We start from the raw sequence: 9,165 nt of genomic DNA, 5'->3' as shown, positions 1-9,165 counted from the left end.
CAAGTTTTTACAACCTGCTTTTATCATACTTTTCAAAATCATAAAGACTCCCAAAGTTACTCTCCTCTCTCCTTTTACCTTATGTGTCCCATGGTTCCTATTTCTAAAGAGATGTGTCTTAATATACTTTGGTACTTGGTACAACTGCTGCTGCCAACTAATCCATGTGGCATCTTTGATGTTTGGAAAATTCAAATGCCACTGTCTCAGAGAATTCAATGTAAATGTTGAATCCATAGACTCCACATGCCTCTATTCAATGCGTTGGCAATAATGCCCTCCTCTGGAAAGCTTTCCTATTGGAAGATAAGCTCTTCCTTCTTGTCTCTTCCAAATGACGGCTTTTGCCACCTTCCCCACTACCTTTGGTCATGTATGCTTTCATTTGGTTCAGATATCAATGATTAATGAGTAATACCCCACCTCAATTTATAAGAGACCAAAAAATGAGAAGTCAGATTAATGTAGGTTAAACAAACATTACCAATTAAAACTGGATTCAAAGATGGAGAGTTTAGGTGCAGGGCCAAATAGCCCTGTAGCGTTCACTTGAATTAGAATGACTAACTCAACTGAATAACCTCAGGCCTTCCCAAAAGGATAGGCTCCTTATTTGGTGGCAAAGAGCAGACAAGAATGAACTTGCTGGACAAAAATGTTTCTTCCTCACTCCTAATGTTCTGTTCTATTTGGCCGAGTTCCCCACAAAATACTACAAATTAATCTATCCCTCATTCACTTCTTTCATGTGATTAGAAATTTTGGAAAGAAAATACTCCTCAAGATGCTATGTCCTCATTTCAACATTCTCCTTTTCTTTCTTTCTTTCTTTTTTTTTTTTTTTTAAGTAATCTGGGTTGGGGTGCCTGGGTGGCTCAGTGGGTTAAAGCCTCTGCCTTCAGCTTGGGTTGTGATCCCAGGATCCTGGGATGGAGCCCCGCATCGCATCGGGCTCTCTGCTCAGCAGGTGGCCTGCTTCCTCCTCACTCTCTGCCTGCCTCTCTGCCTACTTATGAACTCTGTCAAATAAATAAATAAAATATTTAAAAAAAAAAAAAGTAATCTGGGTGTCTAGTCTCCCAGAAAGAAAGGAATCCTATCTGCTTTCTCATGGCATAAAAAGGCCAAACTTTCTTTGGAAAGCACTCTGTGGTCCAGTTTGTTCCATATTATGCTAGTTAGATCATTCTCTGGTACCTTATTGGGAACAGAGGCAATATCCCTTAAGAATTTTCACCCACCTGGGTGGCTCAGAGGGTTAAGCCTCTGCTTTCAGCTCAGGTCATGGTCCCAGGGTCCTGGGATCGAGTCCCACATCGGGCTCTCTGCTCAACAGGAGCCTGCTTCCTCCTCTCTCTCTGCCTGTCATTTCCTCTGTTTGTGCTCTCTCTCTGGCAAATAAATAAATAAAATCTTAAAAAAAAAAAAGAATGTTCATGAAAATAGGCCATTTCTCAGTTGAAAAACAAAAACAAAAATAAACAAACAAAAACAGAGCAAAACACAAACTTCTAGAAGTTTGTATTTATTCACTCAGAATAAAGGCCAAAGTACACATATTGGCCTGAAGTTCTTTGCAAGACTGGTCCCCAACACCTGTCTATTCTAATCTCCTTCTGCCACTTACCCCAATTTTCTTCCTGGCAGTCATTCTGGCCTCCTTGTTTGTCTGCAAACATATAAGACATTTACATTCTCTTCCTCTAGATAACTCCCTCAAGCCCTTTGCAGGAAGGCCTACCCTGAAGCCCTATTACTCTATTTAACACAGCAACCCAGCCCCTCCTCCTGCATCCCCAAGTTTACTTCTTGTTGTGCTCATTACTTCTTTTACATTCTTGTCTCCAAATACACTCTACACTTCACTTATTTACTTTGTCATTCATTAAATCTTTTTCCCAACTGAAAATTACATTTTCAGGGTGGTAGTTTTTGAATGTTTTGTTCCATGAACTATCCTAAGCACACAGATTAGTCTGTGGGAAGTAGTAGACACTCATTCAACATGAGGGAGAAGTAAGCCTGGGATGGAGGCAGAGGTCATGATGCTCGTATCCACATAGATGATAACCCTGGAGTGTGAGGGCAAAACAAAGGGTAGTTATTTTCAGATAATAGTGTTTTCCCATTTTGTACTAGTTGAGTGCTTTGCTGCTAAATATGTTTATAACCTCAACCAATATACACTGTTACTTACTTTTCTAAAAATTATATCTAATTGCTTAAACAATGCCCAATACTGTAAGTCATTTAATATATAACAGTTTTGTGTATGTGAAATTGCCAATTTGTTTGCTATAATTAAATCTATATATTTTTACACCACAGAATGAATAATTTAAGCTTATAAACTCTCACTGCTGACTGTTATGTGTTTGACAGAAATTTGTTGTTACTATTATCATTATTGTTGGAAAGTACAAGTATGGGTGAAGCATTTTTGCAGATGAATAATCAAAACTGAGAGCTGTTGTGTACTTGGGGATTCGCCTGTGGAACCCATTCTACTTTCTTGTAGTCTACTTACCTGTGGCAATTGGATGTTCTTATGGAAATTTGAGGGGTTGGGTGTAAGAAAGAGTTGAGGATATTAGGTTCTCTACTACAGTGTTCAGGTATTCATTCACTGTCTTCATGGGTGACAGCGAGCTGTTACAGTGTCAGTAATTTCCAGATTTTTGGTTCACATCTACAGTGATATGTTCTTGAATTCAACAATCCTTCCTAATTCCTACCCATTCCTGGTTACTGCAGCTATAGAAGCTCCTAGCTGTTCCTTAAGGACAAGCCTAGACTCTGCTTCTCAGGCTATGTCCAGGATTTTTCAATTACCTAATTACTTATAACAACAACAAAAAAAAAGTGTCATGTTTAAAATAGCTGGAGAAATTTCTGCTTCCTTCCTTCAACCTGGGATTTATTATATACTGTAAGAATTCTCAAATCATGCCTCCTACTGTATTACGCATATATTGTGCCCTTGGCCCAAATGCAAGTTTCTCCTGCATTATAAATAAATCATGTCATTTGCATCCCTGTAAAAGTCTTGTTTTTTCTTCTTGTAAGTTTCAATTATTCTGAACAATAATGGGTGCATAGTAAGCATTTCCTTATTTCAGTGACCACATTCCCATATTCTTACTATAATTGTTTTTAAACAATAAATATTTATATGATACTATATTTTAGATACTACTCTATGTATAGAAACAATGAAGTAGACTTGATTTTCTTCTTTTTTAAATTATGCTACTTATTATTATTTTACGTTCTATTTTAAAAATGCTGTCATAGTTGCCTTAATTTTTCTATATGACCTTTATAACAAAGCAACTCTACCTGTAGCATCTGTCCTTTTTACTACTGAGTGGGGCAAAATGACCAATAAAATGTAAAATGCAGCATACCCAGTCATGTAATCTAAAAAATTTTCATGAAAACTTATTGCGAATTACACTTGACAGCTCACTACAACAATGGAAAGCTAGCCCCTTGTTGGTTCACATAGTCCATGAAAACCAAACTGAGATCACCAGTTTTTTTTGTTGTTGTTGTTGTTTTGTTTTTTTATTAACATATAATGCATTATTTGTTTCAGGGGTACAAATCTGTTAATCATAAGTCTTACACAATTCACAGCACACACCATAGCACATACCCTCCCTAATGTCGATCCTACAGCTACCCCATTCCTCCCAAACCCCTCCCATTCCACAACCCTCAGTTTGTTTCCTGAGATTAATAGTCTCTTATGTTTTGTCTCCCTCCGTGGTTCCATAATGTTTGATTTTCCCCCCACTCCTCCCACAACCTCCCACCCTGCCTTTTAAATTCCTCATATCAGTGGGATTATGTAATAATTCTCTTTCTCTGATCAACTTATTTCACTTAGCATACCAGGATATCTGGATAAAATTTTGCAGCTCTACTCTGGCAGTAACTTTACCTTAGGTTGCTGCTTTGTCCTGCTCCTTGAGGTTTCTCATTCTTAGTCAGGTAGTCAGGCAGTTCTGTGTTCTGTTCTACTTCCTCATGTGTTTCTGGGAATGGGACTAGCATCTCTTCTCCACTTTCATTTTTCACAATTTGCTGAGCCTTCATAACCTGGGTTGGTGTTATTGCTGATGCAAAGCTCCTGCTTTCAAATCTGAATGGATCCATACCATGAACTTTGAAGAGCCATTTGAAAACTAAAGCTAATAGCACCTTTAAGTTTTTTTCTTCAAATGTATTTAAATTCTATTTAGTTAAAATATAGTGTAGTATTGGTTTCAGGAGCAGAATTTAGTGATTCATCACTTACATATGACACCCAGTGCTCAGTACAGCAAGTGCCCTCATTAATACCCATCACCCATTTAGCTCATCCCCTCCCTGCACTGCCTCCAGCAACCCTGTTTGGTCTCCATTGTTAAAAGTCTCTTATGGCTTGCTTCCCCCTCTTCTTTTTTTTTTTTTTCCTTCCCCTGTGTTCATCTGTTTTGCTTCTTAAATTCCAAATAAGTGAAATCATATGATATTAATCTTTCTCTGACTGACTTATTTTGCTCAGCATCACACCCTCCAGTTCCATCCACATTGTTGCAAATGAAAAGATTTCCTTCTTTTTGGTGGTGGAGTAGCATCATATATATATATATATATATATATATATATATATATATATATATATTATATAGCATTATCAATAATAGCCAAACTATGGAGGGAGCCAGCCCAAGTGTCCACAAACTAATGTCATTAGTTTGTGGACACTTGGGCTGGCTCCCTCCATAGTTTGGCTATTATTGATAATGCTGATATAAACATTGGGGTGCATGCTGGGCTTGAGAAAAATATAGAAGAAACCAGAGAGAACCTTATTGCAGAGGTAAAAAGACCTAAAAAACACAGAGATAAACACCTTTAATTTCTAACAAATCCTCTTCACAGAAATTTCTCTGATATATATCACCAATATCATCTATGTGCAAAAACCACTGTTTTGGAATGCTTGTAGTGTAGGTCCCAGAAAAATCCAAATTTTCTTTCTATATTAATTCATTTCCCTGAAACTATCACCATCTGCCATATTGGAAGATTGAAGGATCCCATAAATTTCAGAAGCCAGCAGTTTTGTTTCTCTTGGAGTTGTAGTCTTCTCTACAACATTTTGCAAGCTTAACATAATCCCCGGTTCTCCTTTTATCTTCGTTAGCACAGCATTCTGCCAAGTAATGAAGAATGAGCAAAACTAAGTGGACAGTAGGGTCATTGAAATGGTCCAGAAATAAAATAAGGTCAGGCAGACATCCCTGACCCTAGACAATGACTCCTCTATTTAATGGGATCTACTGCTAGATCACATAGTTAGGTAACTACTGAGAAAACATCAGGTTCTTCATTCATGGTGGAGGAGGAATAATTCATCTATGCCATAAACAAGCGAAATCTTCTTAAATTTGCACAGAGAGTAAGGAGTCCAAAGCCTGCCCCACCATTAGGGTCACACCAAGGAATGACGTAGGGGGACCCAGGAGGCACAGAGTGGTCCCTCCATTTGGAGCTGTGTCTCAGCAATAGCAAATGAGCAAGCTAACTCTAGGAGACAAAGAACGAGGACACTGGTGGGGAAAGGCTCTATAGAGTCTCTCCCATGACCCTGCAACATCTTTCAGTTTTTGACTTCTTTCTTATTGGGCATGTAGATTTGTGGAAGTTTTCAAATAGTAAGGTATAGCAAAAAATGTCTTTATTTGTTCCTTTTGACACATGGTTGCCTTAATTTTACTCTGTAACAATACATTTTTGAGCACTTTTGCTTTTATAGCTAGACTCATCTCTTTCTCTAAGTCATTTTCATGACATTCTTTTAAAAATGGTGATGATAGGGGCCTCTGGGTGGCTCAGTCATTAAGCCTCTGCCTTTGGTTCAGGTATGATCCCCTTGGTCCTAGGCTCAAGCCCTGCATCAGGCTCTCTGCTCAATGGGAAACCTGCTTATCCTTCTCCCACTCCCCCTGCTTTGTTCCCTTTCTCACTTTGTCTCTCTCTGTCAAATAAATAAAGTCTTTAAAAAATTTTTAAAAATAAAAATGGTGATGATGTTGGTAAGTTCCAATATCTTATTGTCTGACAATTTTCTTATCAATCCCGAATCATGTAAGATCATATCAATATATCAATATATAACTTGTTTTCCCTCTTTGTTTTAAGTATCCATGTATTCATAACTAAATAAGCATTGATGTGTTTTAGTATTAGAATCAAATTCAGAGTGGTAATTAATTACCATTTCATATATTAGATGTACCATTATATGTTATATTACATTTTATTAAATAGAAAAATTGTTATATATAATAAGAATTCCATTGAAAATACAAGAATTTGGGGTGCCTGGGTGGCTCAGTGGGTTAAAGCCTCTGCCTTCAGCTCAGGTCATGATCCTGGGGTCCTGGGATTGAGCCCCACATTGGGCTTTCTGCTCAGGGGGGAGCCTGCTTCCCCTTCTCTCTCTCTGCTTGCCTCTGCCTACTTGTGATCTCTGTCTGTCAAATAAATAAATACAATAAAATAAAAAAGAAAATACAAGAATTTAATCTAAAGATGTAATAAAAAATGGTTTGATCTCCAGCATTCTGGAGATTTCTTCTTTACATATATATGTAAAGAGAGAGAGAGAGTTTGAGTGAGAGAGAGAGAAATCAAGGTTGAAAGAATTTTAATGCCTCCATTATGAATATTCATTATGACACTTAAATAATCATCTCTGCAGTTTGCAGACAACTGAATATATATTGTATGACTTAAGGATTTAATATTTTTGAGGGACTGAGGGAATGAACAGGACACTTCTAATATAATTAAATTTAAGATTGTTCTTATAGACATTGTCTTCATGGTCATGACATCTTGAAACCATGATCTTCAGGCATTGCTATCATAAAGATACCAAATTTTTAACTTCTGAACCAGATTGTCTCCTTAATCTGTCATTGAGAGAATCAAAAGACTCACTGGTTTTTCTGACTCTTGTTGTCATCCACTAATTTTCATACCTATGTTACTGCAGAAGATCTTTTCAAGAAAACTCCAATACAAAGAGCTTGGTGATTCTAACTTCAAAATTCACTTGAAGGTTCTTTGTCAGTTGGTTTTGTTTATGTATATGCACACACACACACACATACATGCACACACACACACACACACACAGATATTTAGATAGATGATAGATAGATAGATAGCAATATCCCAAATACCTTAATGTACGTATGGCCTTTCAAATTCTTTCCTTTGTTGACATGACCGAAGCTTCACTAAGATAAATAAATTTTAACTTTTCTTGCATGATTTCAAATATTTTTGCTGCTTTCCAGATCAGGGGAAGAGGTGCCAATAGCTTCAAACATATCAGTGTTAGCAAGACAACCAATGTCTTCAGAGATTAAGGAACAATTAGTTCTTTTAAACTGACACCAACTGTTTCTACTGTTACTATTAATGTCACTACCACTACACCTCGAAATTACTAGTGTCTTTTTACACATTCTGTCTCAATCCTTTGGGGAATTATCACTGTCAGCAATATGTCTTGCTTTTTTTTTTTTTTTCCCCCAGCTCTGATACTTTACAGACTAGTGCAAATTTCTGCAATTTCTATGTCCTCCTCCAAGTATTTTCTTCCTCAGCCCTGCCTGGCTCCTTTTTTTAATCCTCTAACTCCTCTTCAAAGACCCTGTGTTTTCTCTGATAAATTTAGAAAGACTCATGCCCTTAAGCAACTCATCATCTACCAGGGAAAACTCAGTGATAAACAAGCAAGCATAATATATGTTGCCCCTTGATATCACCCAAAGGGAAAGTTGTCACCTACCCAAGAAACCTGATTGTTTCCAGGGGCAAGAATGTGACAACTTGCTTTCTCTGGGCTCCCTGCCTTGATGTCATGCCTGACATTTTCAACATTCTGAGAAATAAAAGAAGTATACAAATACTGTCCAGATTACAGAGAATGGAAAAACCTAAGAGGGCCATATCTGAGAATATTGAATCTGAGTCAAGGGCTGAGCAAATCACAACAGAGAATCACCTAATAATTGTTCAAACTAAAAGTTAAGAGTATTAGAGTGATAATCATACACTAAGCAAATATCTAACTGTTCTAAGCTTTATATCTGTGTTAACTAAATTATTAATGAAAATTATTTACATATGGGGAATGGAGGCCTTAAGAAACAATAAACTTGCCCAAGGTTATATAGCTAGTAAGTGGCAGAGATGTGACCTGAACCCACGAACTCTGGCTACTGAGACAGTACTCTTAAATTCCACAGTATAAAATTTCTTCACACAACAGAGAAAAGTTTCTGGGATTCTGTAAAACCTAATTGTGTCCATACTCATATACATAACACATATATGTTCACACAATTTTAGTATATATACACACATACAGGTAATATTCATATAGCATTTAACAGTTCACAAATATGCTCACAAGTACAGTCTCAATCACAACCATCACTCTTGATGTTAAATAGTATCATTATACATAAAAAAATCCTAAAACTTCTGAGTATGTAAGGAGTTGTTCAAATTCACGTGACTTACAAAATTTGCCTCTTAAATCTTCCAATTGCATAGCTGGACTTTCCCCATCACTATATTAATATTCCTTTGAAAACCTGATATAAAACCCAAATCAGAAGATATAGCTAGATACAGCTGAGACTGATCTATTTTCTGAATGCCTTTTATGTGTTATTATTGAAGAAACTTGTCAGGTTTTTTTCTCAGTTTCATCTAAGCCATGGAAATAGCTTATTGTAACTTATCTTAATTGAAGCCAATTAGATTTTTTGAAGATCTTGGGGTGGAAATTATAATCACACTGTGATCCACAAATTGAAAAACCAAGTTCTCTTGTATCTATCATAGTGAAAATTAGAAGACTTATAATACATAAAGCCTTGATTGATCCAGTTTCTTCCCAAAGAATTCATACTGAAGAGAATTTGATTTTTCCTTTTTATGAAATGTTTCTATTTAAAAGATACTTCAGTATGCAGCATTTCTGAACTATTTATGACTCTTCCTTTGTGGCAATAAAAATGGAAATCAAACTGCAAATTTGTAGGTTCACTGAAAAGAAAACATAGGGTTTCAGCTTTAGGAATGACA

At 36.6% G+C, this 9,165-nt stretch overlaps 1 pseudogene; it reads right to left on the bottom strand.

The window, feature by feature from the left end:
• Positions 1 to 3,947: 3,947 nt before the first annotated feature.
• On the bottom strand, positions 3,948 to 5,409 carry LOC125094161 (armadillo repeat-containing protein 1-like; annotated as a pseudogene).
• Between the last annotated feature and the right edge of the window lie 3,756 nt (positions 5,410 to 9,165).

Source organism: Lutra lutra, chromosome 2, assembly GCF_902655055.1.
Source record: "Lutra lutra chromosome 2, mLutLut1.2, whole genome shotgun sequence".
NCBI lineage: Eukaryota > Metazoa > Chordata > Mammalia > Carnivora > Mustelidae > Lutra > Lutra lutra.
Note: the sequence above shows the minus strand (reverse complement) of the source record. Positions and strands in the feature narration are given on the sequence as shown.